Source organism: Cyanistes caeruleus, chromosome 1 (assembly GCF_971803275.1).
Source record: "Cyanistes caeruleus chromosome 1, bCyaCae1.hap1.1, whole genome shotgun sequence".
Lineage (NCBI taxonomy): Eukaryota > Metazoa > Chordata > Aves > Passeriformes > Paridae > Cyanistes > Cyanistes caeruleus.
In genome coordinates, this window is record NC_141701.1 from 149,486,880 (window position 1) to 149,504,089 (window position 17,210).

The 17,210-nt window shown below is 39.7% G+C and overlaps 1 long non-coding RNA gene across 1 annotated transcript; it reads right to left on the reverse strand.

The window, feature by feature from the left end:
* Positions 1-7,208: 7,208 nt before the first annotated feature.
* On the reverse strand, positions 7,209-10,316 carry LOC147656030 (uncharacterized). Its single transcript, XR_015281085.1, has 2 exons — positions 10,191-10,316; positions 7,209-7,587 (listed from the first exon to the last, which is right to left on the reverse strand). It is a non-coding gene; the product is annotated as an uncharacterized LOC147656030 (long non-coding RNA).
* Positions 10,317-17,210: the final 6,894 nt, after the last annotated feature.

Consider the following 17,210-nt stretch of genomic DNA (forward strand, 5'->3'; position numbering starts at 1 on the left):
AAATAGATAAAATAAAGCATGTCCTGAAATAACTCTTTTTCCCCCTGTTAACTATGAAGGAAGCCCAACTGGCCTTTTAAAAAAGAAAACACAGTTTTCACATGATTTCTGTGAAATATTGGAGATCAGGAAAAGGCTCCTTTCCCCAAGGGTTTCACCTCACACCACACCTGACAAAGCAGCTTGTACATGGTCAACCACCACTTCTTGGCTAAGGGGCAATAGCAAACACTTCCTCATCTTCATGTTGCAGTCAGGGAAACAAAAAGGATCATGGAATGGAATTGAATCACAGAATCACTGAGGTTGAAAATCTCAAAGAGCACTGAGTCCAAGCTGTGCCCAATCCCCACCTTCTCCCCAGCCCAGAGCACCGAGTGCCATTTCCAGCCCTTCCTTGGACACCCCCAGGGTGGGGACTCCAACACCTCCCTGGGCAGCACATTCCAGTGTTTAACAACCCTTTTGGTGAAGAAATTCTTTCTGCTGTCCAGCCTGAACCTCCCCTGTCACAGCTTGAGGCCAGGTCCTCTCTTCCTGCCACTGATTGCTACATCCTCTTCTCAGGGAGTTACAGAAAGTGACAATTTAAACTTCTGTCCTACAAGTTAGGAGGAGTAATTTCACCAAGCCTATTTCTTCTTTGTTATGCAGCTTATGGAAGGTGGTTTAGAAGAGACTTTCATGAGTATGAAGCCATCATGGTCTGATGCTTTTAGGTGCCAGGAGAATTAATGTGGCTTTGTGGTTACTGTCAGACAGCTCTTGAGAGCAGCCAGCAGCTCCTGCCAAAGAGCCATTGCATGGGATTCATTTTAACATCGAAGGAGCTCAATTAAAGACCTTGATACCTTCCTGCTCCTCCTCACAGTCTGTCACCAGCACGGTTCTCCCCATTCCTTGGCCTATTTTCTTTGGAAAAGAGAGACCTCACGCTTCTGAATCTGACTGCACATTAAAATGTTCTGCTGTCTGGTTTCAAGCAATCTCCACAGACAAAAAAACTGGAGTGGGAAATGCTGTGTGATTTTAAAAGCCACAGAATTTTATTAAATAAACACAAATGACATGTGTAGGTTTGACCAATTCTTTGCAACAATGGGTTATTTAAATTATCATCTCCCAGATGTCATAGAATTTAATAAAGTTTTAGTAGAAATCCCCCAATCAATAATTTTATCTTCCTTTATCCATTATAAGCTGAGATTGAATTGTCCAAACTCTAAACATTTAAGACATTTAAATGAGACTGAGAGAAAATATCTTCTTGGAAAAAGGGGGACAGAAGCTACGGTGTTTATTTTTAAAGGTGCAATTCAGACCCTCTATCTAAAGGCCCTGGAACTGTAGATTTATGTGTTGAGTCTAGACCTCATAAAGGAGTTGGGTACCCAAGCTCCTCTCCAGGTACATAAATACCTCTAAATTCCTCTAATTTATGATTAAATTAATACTGCAAAAGAGATGTTATCAATAGGCAATTCTTTGAACTTTAGAGACTACAAAGCAATCCTGCAGTTCTGCCCCTCTTTAGGATCTAGGGGTTTTTTTCAGCAACTTGATAGTATTGAAATATTAATAATTTTCACCTGAAGTAAATTAGCATAGCAAGCTTTATGCCCTTGGTAGAAAAGAGGTGGTGATGCTCAGCTAAGGGTCTGTCCCTCCCCAAAAATTAATTCAATATTAACATATAAGTCTTTTAAAGCTTTCCCTGAAGAGAAAGCCAAACAAAATCAGATTTATTAGTAGCCCTCCATTTCAAAAAAAGAACTGAAGAAGCCATATATTCTCATTGAATTAAATGAAAAAGTAGGTTGAAGTTTAATTTGGGACTCATCAGCCAGCAGTACTTTATTTGTAACAGAGTACCACTTGGATTTTTTAAAAAAATTGATAAAATGCTTCTAGGTAATCTAATGAATTTCCTTATTAAAACTAATGTTCCTAACTTATGCATATGTATTAATCTCCCCTGAGTATTAAACTGTGCTCCTGAAATCTTAATTCCACTTCTCACATTGCACAAACAGACAGAGTAATGCTCCTCGGTATCCAAAGCAACTATCAAGGGGTAATAGCTGGCATATGGCTTATTTTTCACTCACTGTACTTCATGCTTTGAAAGTCCTTCCCCTTCCCTCTCAGCTGAAGGTTATAGTCTGCTTGTTTACTCTCACATATTTCTGTTTCTCCAACAGGATTATTCACTTTACTAAGAAATTAACAGTTAGCCATGTGAAACTGATTAAAATTAAAGGAGCATCCACTCTGAATAAGTGGTTCACACTTATTAACTTGTTTCTGTGCCAAACCCAGCTCATATTTAATGTAATTATCAAGAAAAGTGGATGTCTGTGCTCCTAGAAGAGCAAAATTCATTTGAAGGAACATTTTTCCTGAGCTTTACTTCACCTTGGGTCCTGCTTTTATGCACAAAACTATCAGACATCTATTAATTTAGGAGAGTGCATGAAAATCTGGTGGAAGTAACTTGTTTATTTATTTTTATTTTTTTGTTTGGAAGAGGTATGACATTAAAGCAGACATTAAATCCCTTCCTCTGTGTTTTCTCTGTCAGACATCAGTGGTCACCTTCTGCTCTCTTCTGTCACTGGAAGCAGTTTCCTCCAAAGCTCACTCATTTGATGAATTTTTATGATTCCCTGTGAGTGTTTATTTCCTTCTGTGGATGTCAACGGCAGTGCCTGTCTTATGGTTAGACCTCTACCTTTTAAAGGATTAAATTAGGACACATCTATCACATCCTGAGCTCTTCTCTCTCCTGTTGTGAATTACGGGGAGTACAGCCCCCCCCAGAACATCCATTCAGCTGCACACTTCCACTGTGCCTTGGCACATGAAAACTGATGTTCTTTTACCTTTTCTAATGGGCATGGTTGGTCTTTAAAAATAAACAAATACACCCCCAAAATAACCAACCAACCAATCAAATCAACCAATCAACCCACCAATCAACCAACCAATCAACCAACCCACCAGTCAACCAACCAACCAACCAACCAACCAACCAACCAACCAACCAACCAACCCACCAACCAACCCACCAACCAACCCACCAATCAACCAACCAATCAAATCAACCAATCAACCCACCAACCAACCCACCAATCAACCAACTAATTAACCAACTAATCAAATCAACCAACCAACCAACCAACCAACCAATCAACCAACCAACCAACCAACCAACCAACCAACCAACCAACCAACCAACCAATCAACCCACCAATCAACCAACCAACCAACCAACCAACCAACCAACCAACCAACCAATCAACCAACCAATCAACCAACCAACCAACCCACCAAACAACCAACCAACCAACCAACCAACCAACCAACCAACCCAAAATCCCAACACAAAACTGGTTAAAAGTAGACAATTTGTTTCAAGCTAAGGAACTGATTTCCCCTCTTTTTCAAGTAAAAGCTTGATTACACCTCATCTCCTTATCTCTTGAGTATTTTGGGCCTTATCCGTATCACTGGGAACATCTTATGGGCCTACAGTGTAGGATTTAGTGTGTTGTAACCTTGTAGGACAGTCTGGGGTGGTGACAGGTTCATCACAATATGGGAAGGATTTTGGAGCTGTTTGAATGAGTCCAGAGGAGGCCACAAAGATGCTTTGAGGGCTGGAGAACTTCACTGTGGAGGAGGTTGGGAGAGCTGGGGGTGCTCATGTGGAGAGGAGAAGGCTCCAGGGAGAGCTCAGAGTCCCTTCCAGGGCCTGAAAGGGCTCCAGAACTGGAGAGGGACTGGGGAGAGTGGGGAATGGCTTTAAAATGAAGAGGTGAAACTTGTTTTAGAGTTTAGGAAGAAATTCTTCTCTGTGAGGGTGGGCAGGCCCTGGCACAGGGTGCCCAGAGAAGCTGTGGCTGCCCCTGGATCTCTGGAAATGTCCAAGGCCAGGTTGGACGGGGCTTGGAGCACCCTGGGATAGTGGGAGGTGTCCCTGCCTATGGCAGGGGGTAGAACTGGATGATCTTTAAGGTCACTTCCACCCAAAACCATTCCATGATTCTCTGATTTTCTGGATCCTGTACTTTATACTTCTGATCTTCTCCATGGCATGGTACCTTTACATCCATAGGAGTTTTCCAGAGGTTGTTGGCAATTTGATTGATGGTGTTTCAGTTTATACATTGCTCAGCACAGAGTTATATGACCTCTGCACCATCATTCAGATGTTGGTATTCCTCTCCTTGTTTTTCACTCAAATCTCTTTGAATTCCTTCAAAAAGTACAAACTGTGGCCATTAGGATGGAAATTGTAATATAAATCACCCTTGAAAGCATGAAAAGGGAAACTAAAAAAGAAAAAAGCCTTATCAGTCCCACACGTTGTTTTGATCACTGGGCAGATGAAGTGCATTTAAATCAGTTTATTCAAATGGTATGAAATCTCTGCTTTCCTGACTCTTTTGATGTCAGCCATAATAGGCTGTAGAAAACATATCTTGGTTTGGAGAATTCTATTACCAAGTGTATAATGACTGTGAAGGAGCTGGATTCTCAGAATGAATTACACTGGAGAGTAACTTTCAGTTTCTGCTTTATATTTTTTTTTCTGTGTGCATATTATGCTTTAAGGGTAACTTAAGAGCACTTCTGGTTTTGGCAGACATAATAACACCTCCAGGCAAGTGAGTTGTTTTCTTTTTCTATCAAAAAATACTTTCTTCTCAAGCAAAATATAGTTCATTTCCTGCTTTACATTCCCAGGATAACAGCATTTCGCATTCAAGTGAAAAATAACATAGAAAATGGCTTTCTGGTTTTATGGAATCTGAATAGTATAGATTCACCAAAACTGGTTTGACCTTTAGTAGGGAAAAAATTCCCTCTTTGCTTTGAAGTGAGGGTGGAAGTGGCTGTATTTCAACCAGGTTGTTTGCAAATGTCTAAGTCAAGAACCTGTGGGTGCTTCTCCTGCAGTTCTGCCTTTCAAACACATGTAGAAAAAAGGAGGGAGAAATCCTGCTTTGGGCATTGCTCTGGGTGTCCTTAGCCACAGGAGGCATCTGGAGCACAGGAAAATTTGCCTTTGCTGCCCTTGACAAATAAAAATTCTGGATGTTCCAATTTACTAGCACAACCCTTTTGAAAACACAGGGGGATAAATATACAAATGATGTTTGTTGTCTATAAGATTAAAAACAGAGCAAAGGATGTGGCTAAAACTCAGTAAATCCACTTCTCTTTACCCCAAATCATTGTACAGTGATAGCAACAAGAAGATTCCTGCTTCTTTGTATGTGGCTTTTGAAGAGGAATTTAAGTGGAATCTTGGATTTTAGAGGTACTGGTGTTACAATAATGACAAAATTATTTTCTTTAAGACAATCCAAAATGAAATTAAAAAAACAGAACAGCGGATGAAAAGCATCAAGGTTGGAGAAGTTTTTGGAAAGTTCTAAATTCACAGTGACAAAACTAAAAGGAATAAAAGCTAAAAGAAAGCAAAAGTAATTTGGTGTTTTTCTTCCTTCAAGTCTTGCTGAGGGCAAAAAATAAAATGGCTTCATTTTTGTGTAACAACAGCAAAGAACTGAATGTTCCTTCTTGGACAATTTTTTAAGTAGAAAGATTCATATCTTACTGAAAATTTCACCAATCTGCTTTTCTCTCTGATCCCCAGCCTGCAATCAAGCAAATTAGAGAGCTGTATGTTGTTACTATAGTAATAAATGTGGCAGTGCATAAAAAGAAATTGGGCAGTCTCAGATACATCTCTCCCAGGGAAAATGGAACACAATTTTTCATAATTTTGATCACCCAGTGCTTTTGTAGCTGTGGGTTCTAAGAAACGAATGTCCCCATGTCAGTGCAAATGTTTTCCTACTCATTTGTCATTTTCAAAATGAGCAGACATTTGAATCAAAGCTTAAAGTTGTTCCCAAATTGGTGGTGTAAGCAAGGAGACAGCACTGACAGTACAATTTACATTGACTCGTGCTAGACATATCTCAGTATATTTGATGTCTTCTATGCCAGCTTTGTTTTCAAGCTTTGAATTGAATAAATTCAAAAAGAAATAGAAATAAATTGGCAATTTGGTTTTTAATCTGCATTTCTTTATGTTTATACAGATGGAATTTGTCTACATTTTTATGTGTTATAGATCTGTGCTTCTGAGTCTTCATGGATAGTTTGTGTGTTTAAATAGTCGTGTGCTTATACATAGCAGTCAGGTTATAAGGATAAATTAGTCTGGATTGAATTAAAATCAAAAACTACCATAATATCAAATAGAACTAAAATATAATACAACAATCCTTATTCTATAAATCAAAATTAATAAGGATAATCTAAAAATAGAATTTACTACACAATTGGAGTGACAACTCATTAATTGCAAGTATTAAGAGGACAAGAGGCAACAGTGAATTCCAGTCTTTATATGGAAACATGAAAAAAAAAATCTCCTTTTGAGACACATTTTTTTGGTAAATATTGTCCCACCAGGACCATGCACCCCTTTGGATTAGAGTGTCTGTGTTTGGCAATAGATACAGGGAAAGGCCTCGAGCAGGGATAAATTCAGTCTCTGCAGTACAGCATCCTGAGCTTGTCTCACTCTTTGTCCATCACCCTTGTGAAAAACAGATGTTTGGTTTGCATTCCTTTTGGTTTTCCCTGAGGAGAATGGCCTGACCTGTGCAATGGCACCCCCAAAATGAGAATCCTCCCACATTATCCAGCTGTGCCCCTCTCTGATCCCCCTCCCATGTTTCAGAGCAGGAGCAGAGCTCTGCTCCCACAGCAGCCCCACTGCAGATCACAGAATAAAGATTTCCATTTGTGTAAATGACTTTTTGCATCGCTCATTTCCTAGATTTGCTCCACCCTGCTGAAGGTCTAATTCAAATCAATATTTACATGAAAACAAATTCTCAACATCGTGCCTGTGACACCTCCACCTGTTCTCATTCACAGGCAAGAGCAGCACCCTCTGGAGCCATCCCTGCATCCTCCCACCCTGCCTCATCTGTCAGATGTATCTCCCCTGACACAAATCCTGCCATTAACCCCAAATCTCAGTGTCAAAGCAAGGAGCAGATCCAAAATGTTGCCTTGCTTCTGTGAGATGCCAAGCACAGGCACAGAAGGCAGATCTACAATACTTTATCTGTGGTGTGCATACATAGAGGGCAGGATTTGAGCTGTAAAAAACACACAAAAAACTCTAAAATATTTATTAGGGAAGATATTTTCACTGGCCAGAGTCCCCCTTTTGGAGAAGATATCTTTATAGAGAAATGACCATCTCACACCCTGTTTCTGGTAAAAGAGGCCTTCTGATTGCCAAATTGCCTGCATGGAGCAGCATACTGCTGACAGAGAATCTGTCACTTGCACAAAGCTGTCATCAGAAAAGGTGGCTGGGTGTTTGAGGAAGGAGGGAAAACACAAAACACAACTTCTGAGTGACTGCAACCGAGTGCTGGCTCTCCAAAATGCTGCTCACTTCGTGGTGCTCTGCTCTGAAGGATTGCAAAATGAGGCTTTGGGGCTTTTTTATTCAGCCTTTGGTGTAAAATATTTCTCATATCTCAGGTTCTAGGTAAAAAGAAAAATAAAGAGAGGTCAGTTGTGGTTCCTTATTTCTCTGTTGTTGGCTGATGTTTTTAAATATGTTCTTAGCCTAAAAGTCAAGACTTGTTTAATTATCTAATTTGCCACAGACTTCTTGTATAATCTTGGTCAGGGCTTGGCTCTTTTTCCTTCTAGTTGACCACATTTACAGTAGTCATAAATAATATTATTAGCAGTTATAGGGGGCTTAGAAATTGAAGTAAAAGTGTCCAGAACAATTACTCAGAGAGATATCTTTATCAATATAAGGTGCATAGTTATTTGGTTTTGATTTTTGTTGATTGGAGTTCTTTTCCCTTTAAAGGAGTATCTTGGTTATCCTTAATTTTGTTTTCTAGTGATTTGAGGGAGAGTTTCTATTGTAAGCCTTTCATAAGTTTTCTTTCTTAGTCTGAAAAAATTTTGGAGCTTTGCTGAGGACGTACCTTGCCAAAAAAATTGTTTTCCTTACCACGTCTACTTTATCATCCTGACTGCCTGTCAAGGCATCTTGATGCTACAGGGATGAGTAATGGGAAAGCTTCTGTCAAAGCACAGTCTCACCAGAAAAATAGAAAAAAATCCCAGTATCTCCTAGGCTGGACTGTGAAATCAGTGACCAAACCTCTCCTCAGTTGTACGAGGACTGTGTGAAATCATTGCCTGAGTCACTCAAACTTCTCCATTATCAGTAATTGAACATAACTAAGCCTTAGGCAGTAATGTAGTTCCACATTAGAAACTCCTTTTCACACAGTGAAAAAGCTCCCATTTTTTTGGATTAGCAGTAAAAACATGGTACCAGTAAACATCACTTTATGGACAACAATATCTTTGTCAAATCTTTTTGCAGAAAATTCTAGAATTTGTATATCAATGATCTTAGAGGTCTTTTCAATATAAATTGATAATTTTTGATTATTTGATAAACACTATGATTGTGTGATTGAGGAATATAAACTCTAATATTTCCCATTTTAAACGTGGCCTGTATTACCTTTAACATTTGTGTGGAATCAAAAATGTTAAACACAGCTTAGGTGTTTATGTGCTTGGCAGCAAACATGTTTGGTTTGCTGAAATACTTAGTCAAGTCAGATAATAAAGACTGGAAGAAAAAATCTGACATCTGAGGGTGATTTTTCCAATCACAAAAACAACCACAGAACTGGTATGGAAAACAGGATTCAACCCACCTGATTTCAGCTATTGGAAATTAAGCCAGTTGTGTAAACTCCCTTTGAAATCCGAGGGACAGAGAGACTTTTCAGAGCCAGGCCATAGCAAAATAAATATCTAAAGGAAAATCTGTGCCTTTCCACTGGTTGTGAAGGAGTTTGATCATGAGGTTAACACTAAATGACTAAACCTGAGATGAGTGAAGTTATAAATTAAAAGAATCATAGAATGGTTTGGGTAGGAAAGGACCTTAAAATCACCCAGTCCAACCCCCTGCCATGGGCAGAGACACCTTCCACTATCCCAGACTTCTCCAAACCCCATCCAACCTGGCCTTGGACACTTCCAGGGATCCAGGGACAGCCACAGCTGCTCTGGGCACCCTGTGCCAGGGCCTGCCCACCCTCACAGGGAAGAATTTCTTCAGTTCTCCCTAAATATTCAATCCACCCATCCCAAGTTCCCAAACGCTTCTCAAGTAAAACTAACGTGTGATTCACAAACAGAGCTTAAGTGTTTAAATCCCATTTAAGTGGTTGTGAAAGCCCTGGAGAAGCATCTGTTTCCATCCTGGTCTCTACCTGTAACTCTGAAACTGTTTTGAACATCTAAACTGAACATCTAAACAGTGGAACTGCCATAATTCTACTTGTGTTTTCCATTTTCACTGACTCCCTTTCTGCCATGACATTTACAGAAACATCTACATGTGAACAGAAAATGTGTAATGCCATGGAGCAAGGATGATGTGGGGCTCACAGAGGCTCAGGACTAGAGGCATGAAAATGGGATTACTGGGGGGGAAAGGTGTCAGTAGGGGGAAACACATTCACATTGTTTGGAGAGGGATCATTAGGAGAAGGAATCATTAATTGCAGCATCAGGTCCTTAGAGCTGTGCCAATGGCAAAGGCACAGTGTGTGGCTCCAAAGAATTCTGATTGGAGTGAGGAAAAACCCCTGGGTGAGTTCTCCTGTTAGGGAAAATGAGGAGGTCAGATTCTCCCTGAGTCAGCTTGGGAGCAGCTGTTGTTGGGAGAACTGCAGGCAGTGGATGAACTAAAGCAAGGGTTGATTGAAATTGGTTATTTTGAAAGGAGAATTAGCAAATGGAGTCATTTTCCAAAGAGATCAGCCTCAGAGCAATCAGTGATTAACTGCTTCACTAAATATTTTGCCCCACTGAGTGCAGTTTCTGAAGATGCATTTTCAGAGGCACGTTCAGTATGGTATGAGGCTGGAGAGTCAACACAGATACCCCCAAGAAAGGTTAATGGATAATGGAACAACAAGGAGTTGTATCAGAAGTGGAGATCATGGGCTTGGGGAGCAGCACAAAAACCCCTTGCTTTAAAAGGAAATTTGTCATATGAACAACTAGCAAGGGAAATTACAGAGAATGAGCAGTACCTGTGTTGTCAAAGATGCCAAGGAAAGCATCCAAGCACTGAAGTCCAGGATGGATGTGGTAAATTGCTGTGACTGCCTTTGCTCCCCTTTGGGCCAGGGATATTTGGGACTCCTGTCACAGTTCAGTCCTTTGACTTGTCCAGGCACTCTACCCAAGGAAGAGTTGGAGTGCAATCCCTCTGCTTTAAAGCCTGGGGAATTAAATAGTTCAGGTGAGAACATGTCACTTACCTGGGGTCAGGTTATGGTGCATTAGCTGAGATCTACTGCCTAAGTTAATACAAATACAGAATATTCCAAAAAGTTTCTTCAGTAAATATACACCACATAATAAATTTGGCATCAATCCCTCACCCCAGGAGAAATTTGCTTTTCCTGGCTTGTCACAGACAGCACTTAGTGGCCAAGTTGAGCATGTTTTGAAGGAGGTCCAATACTGTGACAGACAATTTTAGGTCTCCATGTGCTCAACTTGTTGATGCAGAATACCCTGATTTTTCAGAAAGCAGTACCTAGGCAGGGCTCCAGCACCCTCATCCCTTAGGCTTCAAGGTCTGTGTGCTGACACAGCCTTTTCACTATCAAGCAGTGCCTGAAAATAGTAAAAAGCAGATGGTGCTTCCCCAGTCTCCATTAGAAACAAACAGCAAGAGGAGCATTCTGGCAGTTTTCACTTTTCACTTAAGCACTGGCACCACTGTGAAAATCTGATTGAGCCTCCTTAGTGGTTAATATGAACAAACCTGAAATTAAACCAGATTTCAGGCACCTCACTGAGAGGGGAGGCAGCTACTCAAACACACACACAAAACCCCTGGTTTGCTTTCTTTCCAATTTTCATTTCTAGAGATACTGTGACTACACTGATTTTATTGGCAGGGTGTGTAGGGCTGCATCCAAAGATTAATTAATTAATTGGAGGAGATCTCCTTCGCTCTACACATGTGCTCTGCCCATTCAGCACTGTCCCATTCAGCTTCCCCTGCACACTGCTCCCTCCTGGGTTGTCGTTCCGATTGGGAACGGCTATGAACAACGACAATGGACTCTCAAAGGAGTCACGACACGAGAATTCTCAGTTTATTACTTCAGCTCTGTCTTATAGACAGATACGTGGAAAAGTACAGAAAGGAAACTCTTATTGGTTAACAAAGTACTACATTACTATCATTGGTCAGGGGCACTTTGCCCCCCCTGGATCTCTCCTCCAAGGAGAAACAAGAAACTGCAAAACAACACCTGCAAGGCTGTTTAGTATCTTTGAGAATTGTTTTAATTCCTTCTCATGAATTTCCCAGGCTAGGCTTCAGTCAGGCCTGAGAGCTATGTGGCCTGCAATAACTACAGGCACTCTGGTTCAGATTTAGCATCTATACTGGGTGACAGGAACAAAGCCAGAGCTGGTGGCAGTGCAGCAGTGCCCTGAGCAATCCATTGTCCCATCCTCTGGCCACGCTTTGATTTGTGCTCCAAGCCCCTCCAAGTCAATTCCCTGCTGACAAGACAGGAACAGGTGAAATCTTTACCATCAAGAGGTGCAAAGTTGAAAAAGAACACTGATACAGAACGTCAGATGTCCTGGAGAGGTGAAGTAAAAAATAAAAAAAAAATCCTTTATTCACTTTAATAGACACCAAAACCACTTTAATTTCTAATAAAATTCTTTTTTGTACATTAGAAATATTGTCCATCATTTGTCCAGAAGTCCTCAATTATCCATCCCCATTGCCCTTCTTTCTTTTTTTTTTTTCCCATTTAATGCCCCTAAGACATTGTCATTTCTCTTTTATTTTTATGAGGGGATTATTTCTGGCTTTTATGAAACAGCTTCATAAGACATGAGCAGAATTATGGATCAGTTCTCAAAAATGTTTCATTATCCCTGATGTGCTGTAATTAGATGACAAGAAATGCAGTCTGTCATGTGTGTCAGATGGTTGGTGAGGGAAAAACCAATAGCTTATTTATAAATATTTTTTTATCATTTTTCCTGAAGCAAAACCAATACATAACTTGCAACTCTTTGATTAATTTCAGTAGGCTTCAGACCTAAAATCCTCAAAATAATGGGTATATTTCCACTTAACAGACTTTGAACTTGTGCTCTTCCAGTAACTCCTCTGCCCTGTATTTAAATTCTATTCCCTGATTTTTCAGAAAGATTTTTTTAGATTTTTCTATGCAGAAGGTAAATCAAGCCTTGCCTGGCTCAGATCTATGTACACAAGTCTTGCACACTGCATTACCAGCTTAGGATTTAGCCTTTGTCTGGGGAAACAAATTTAAAATTTGGTGGTATTCAGGACAAGAGCTGGAAATATAGGTTACTTTTATAGGTTACTTTTTTATTTTTATAAACTTTAGTTTATATAAAATTTATATAACATTTTATAGGTTACTTTAAAAAATTTAAAATAGAGTGACTTTTTTATTCTTATTACCTTTGGGAAGAAAGAAGTTGTGAGCAGTGGTAGAAGACACCTGCTTGGAATAAGACAAAGGGATTCAGCGAGTTTCAGAGCAAAACCAGCTGACAAAAATCCGTATTTTTTCCTGATTAAATCTTTCTGTCTTGGGAGAATCATTCCCTGAAAAAAATATAAAATAAAAAATATTCTTAATTCTTAACACGTGGTGACTTTCATCAGTAGAGACATTTGCCTGTGCAGATAAACCTTGCTTGGTTTATCTTGGACCTTGCTCCAAGAGAGGTTGTACTTTCAACAGTCTTAGCACAGCCATGAGATTCCTTCATCTTCTTTTTCCAAGGAAAGAGAACTCCAGAGTAAAGAGAAAAGTTTAAGAGGTAAAGTGCTGAAGGTGAGGCTCTGAACTGAGGAAGCTTTGTCTTCCCTTGAGGTCTCACTACCTTTCCAATCATTTCAAACTTCCCAAAATTTTAAGCAATCCTCACCAGGATCCCTGGGAATTTCACAGCACCATGTCACGTCTCAAGGTTGGTGTAACAGCCTGGAGTGATTTGCTCACGTGCTGAGCCCACCTGGCCCGTCCAGCTTCTCTTTCAGTCCCCACTTGCTGTTATGCTTGGGCTGCAAATTTTGGAGGGGTTTGGAAGCCAGGCTGCCTTGGTACATTTCTGCTGCCTCCAGTTCTCGTGTGAGGTCAGTTTTTCCATCTCCCTGACACAGTCAGTTTTAAATTCTGGTCATTAAGGGAGGATTTAGGTGATTTATCATTATTGCCCTATTACACAGTCACAGAATAATGGCTGATGATGGAAATGAGATCTGGAGATCCTCTGGTCCAACCCCCCTGCTCAAACAGAACCACCCAGGACATCACCCAGGGCTGTGTCCAGACAGGTTTAAAATACTTCCAAAGAGGGAGACTCCACAAACCCCCTGGGAAATCAATTCCAGGGTTCCACCCCCTCACAGTGAAAAAGTGTTCCTTGATGTTCAGAGGGAACCTCCTGTGTCTCAGTCTAGTCCCATAACCTCTGGTCCTGGTTCACTGAACAGAGCCTGTATTTGTTCTGTTTCCACCCTCACTTCAGGTATTTTTACTCTTTATTAAATCCCCTCTCAGCCTTCTCTTCTCCAAGCCAACCCCAACCCTCATTCTCTCCTCAAAGGAGGGGTGCTCCAGTCCCTTAATCCCTTTTGTGACCCTTAACTGGTCTCTCTCTCTGGGATGTCCACGTGTCTCTTGCTCTGGGGAGCCCAGAACTCAACATAGGACTGCAGAGATGTCCTCACAGGAAGGGAAACATCACATCCCTTGACCTGCTGGCATTCCTTTCCCTAATTCAGGCCTGGGGGTGGAGCTCCAAGGATGCACTGCTTGCTCTTGTTGGGCTTGGGGCTCACATCCTGAACAAGGCATTGCAGCAACCAGTGTGTTCAATTCCTCACAAATAACTGGAAAGAGATCCCTTGTGGAGTTAGGAGGAGAATTTCCAAAGCAGAAGGGTGAATGAACATTCAAAGAAAAACCTCTAGCTGACAATCCCATTCCAAACCCTTAAGATGGATGGTTTAATTTCACATCTCAGTATCTGAGCTCTTCAACACCGCTTCCCTTTGCAGGTGTCACCAAGAGAGACACTGAGACTCGGGCCCTGGTTCATCCCTGCCAGGGCAGGTATTTAAATTTGCTGCATGAACCATGAGCTAAGATACATACTTGTATGTAATGTAACTTTTCTTATTCTTTTTCCTCTCTATCTTCTATACTTCTTTTGTATTTTTCTTTCTCTTCCTGGATTTCTCAGTCTCCTCCGAGCTGAGCTCCTTTGGGATTTTCCCTCGTGGGAGCTCTGCTTATCTCAGTTCTCTGGTTTGAAGAAAACTCCTGAGCTCAATAGAATCTTGTTTCTCGTGTTTATTAGAAGGTCATCACAAAACTTGGCAGGGCTCTCCAGACTGGCTGCACAATTTTAAATCACTGTAATCTGGTACATTTCTTCTGATGATACCACAAGGCCTTGTGGCTCACTTTGGCTTTGAAAGAACAAAATGGTCTTGATCAACGCAGTTCTTTTATCTTTATATCCATTCTTACCTAATTAACAATAGACACGAATATTATTTTCCTTAATGACCCAATGACCCATCACCTGTGTGATGCACTGTGGCATTCTTTAACCAATCACTTATTACTACAGAAAAACCTCTAAGAGAAGAACATGAAGAAGAAAGAAGAAGGAAAAGAAACAACATTCTAAATCCTCCATTTTGCCTTCTGCTTTCTAAAATAAATTAAACTGGAACTTTTTCACCCAGTGACTTAAGAAACTCTCTAATCTACACACTCACGCTTTCAGCTTTTCTATCTAAATTTAACAGTTGTTTTCATGTATCACCATGAAAACATGCCCATGAATTTCATGTTATATGAAATTCAGTGTTTTTCTGGATCTGAGAACTAAGTATCAGAAACAAGGGCACACACTCTGTGTCTCAGACTCCAACATGTGAGGCAGCCTGGACTCCGTTGCAGACACCTGAAATCAGGAGAAGTGAATTCTGCAGGTTCAACCCATTTAGAACATGGTCTAAATACCCAGGGTTTCATGCAGAGGTGTTCATTTGGTCATTACTCTGACCAAGCTTTACCCCACCTTCACCTCTTGATTTTCCCCTCTGAACACTGCTCATAATGAATTACTCTCTTTTAGGTTGTTTCGACTAAATCAGTGTTTCTGAGGAAGAAAACTGATGCCACCATCCTGATCCTCACATATAAAACAAACCCTGGTTAAATGTAGGACAGAACTACCTGAGTTTGAGCCTTTGTGATTTTCACACAACATTATTATTATTATTATTATTATTATTATTATTATTATTATTATTATTATTACTATTATTTATTATTATTATTATTATTATTATTATTATTTATATTATTATTTTATTATTATTATTTTATATTATTATTATTATTTTATTATTATTATTATTACTATTACCACTGTTCTGGGCAAGGAAATGCAACCACTCTGTGCATATTTAAAATACTCAGAATATTGTTTAGATTTTTTTCTCCAGGTAATTTGCCTCACAGTAATAAAAGCAGGGAAAGACATAGTAGTTTTTTACTATGAATCCAAGTTTTAAAAGTTTAGCATGCCTTAAATAATAATAAAAAAATATTTCATATTGCTTTCACCTTTGTGTGTCTAATTCTTTCTTTCCTCTAAGGCCATTTATGCTCTAAATTTTATATCCATTGCTCCAGTAAGTGTTTATATTTATTTTCAAGATGTTCTTGTATTTTTTTGTGCACTTTGTGATGCATAAAAACCAATTTTCTGTTTTCTCCTAGATGGCAACAAATCCTTCTCATTCTCATCTGCCCCTCTCACAGGTGATAAGAAAAAAGTTGTATCTCATAAAATGGGAACATTAATAACCAGGATTAATAACCAGGATTGTTCCTGAATGAAATCCCTGGCTGTGCTGTGATTCCCTTGGAGGTGTCTTCCATGGGAATGGGCTTTGGAATTCTGTAGGTAGACATCAAACTTTTGCTGGTATTTCCTTTCCACTTTTCTTTTTCCTTCCTCTCTTCCTAACAGGATATTTAAAATTCACCAAGCATTGATATTTTCCACACAGGAGTCTCAGGAGTTCTCCTGGAGATTTGGAATCGTCTGTTAATTCAGCCAGGCTGGGGGAGTGAATCCCCTCAGACCCTTCCAATGTCCTCACATTGCCTCAGATCAGACTTTTTTATCATTGTAGCAGGAAAAATTACTCAAACCTTATTAAATCAGACCTTTCTGAATTTCATCTAAGTTCCAGGGAACCTTAATTTTGTGAAGAGGCTGAAAGGGTAAATGGCAAATTCTGATTTTTCTTTTGAATTCCTATTTACTGAAGTAGCAGGAGCAGCAGAAATCCAGGCTCCTGAAAAACCCTCTCTGCTGCTTTTCTTCAAAGGCAAGGGGAAAATATGCACAAACAGCATTCCTTAGAATAATTAAAGCTCAGCTTTGATCTCCTCCTTCCACCTCATCCCACAAAAGCAGCAGGCAGTGCTCACTCCATGGTAAATTCTTGAGTTACTGGATACAACCTTGAATTCTTGAAATAATTTCAAAGCTGTCTTATAAATATAATCTTATTTATGAACTGGAGTTTTAGGGAAATGAGAGGAAAATGAGTGAATACTTCTCCTTTAACTGAAATGAAATTAAATTAATTAGGGCTGTAGAAAGAAGTTGCATTCATTCTGCATTCTTTTCATGGATTATTCCATTGCAATGTGGAATTTGTGTGTATAGTATAGGAAATAAAAATGTACCTTCTTTTTTGACCATGATCTCTGCCTTTAAACTGTATTTGTACGAGGCCAGATTGCAGCCTCATCAATCAACACTTTATCCAACCATAGTCAAACAATTTCTTGAGCTTCAGAGCTTAAATTAAGCATTAAAATGAATTTTTAATACTTAAATAGAGATTGTTGAGAAAAAAAACAATCATTGGAAGTTGGAATTCTTCACTGAACATAAAGAATTGCAGATATTGAGTTACCACCTACCTCTGAATA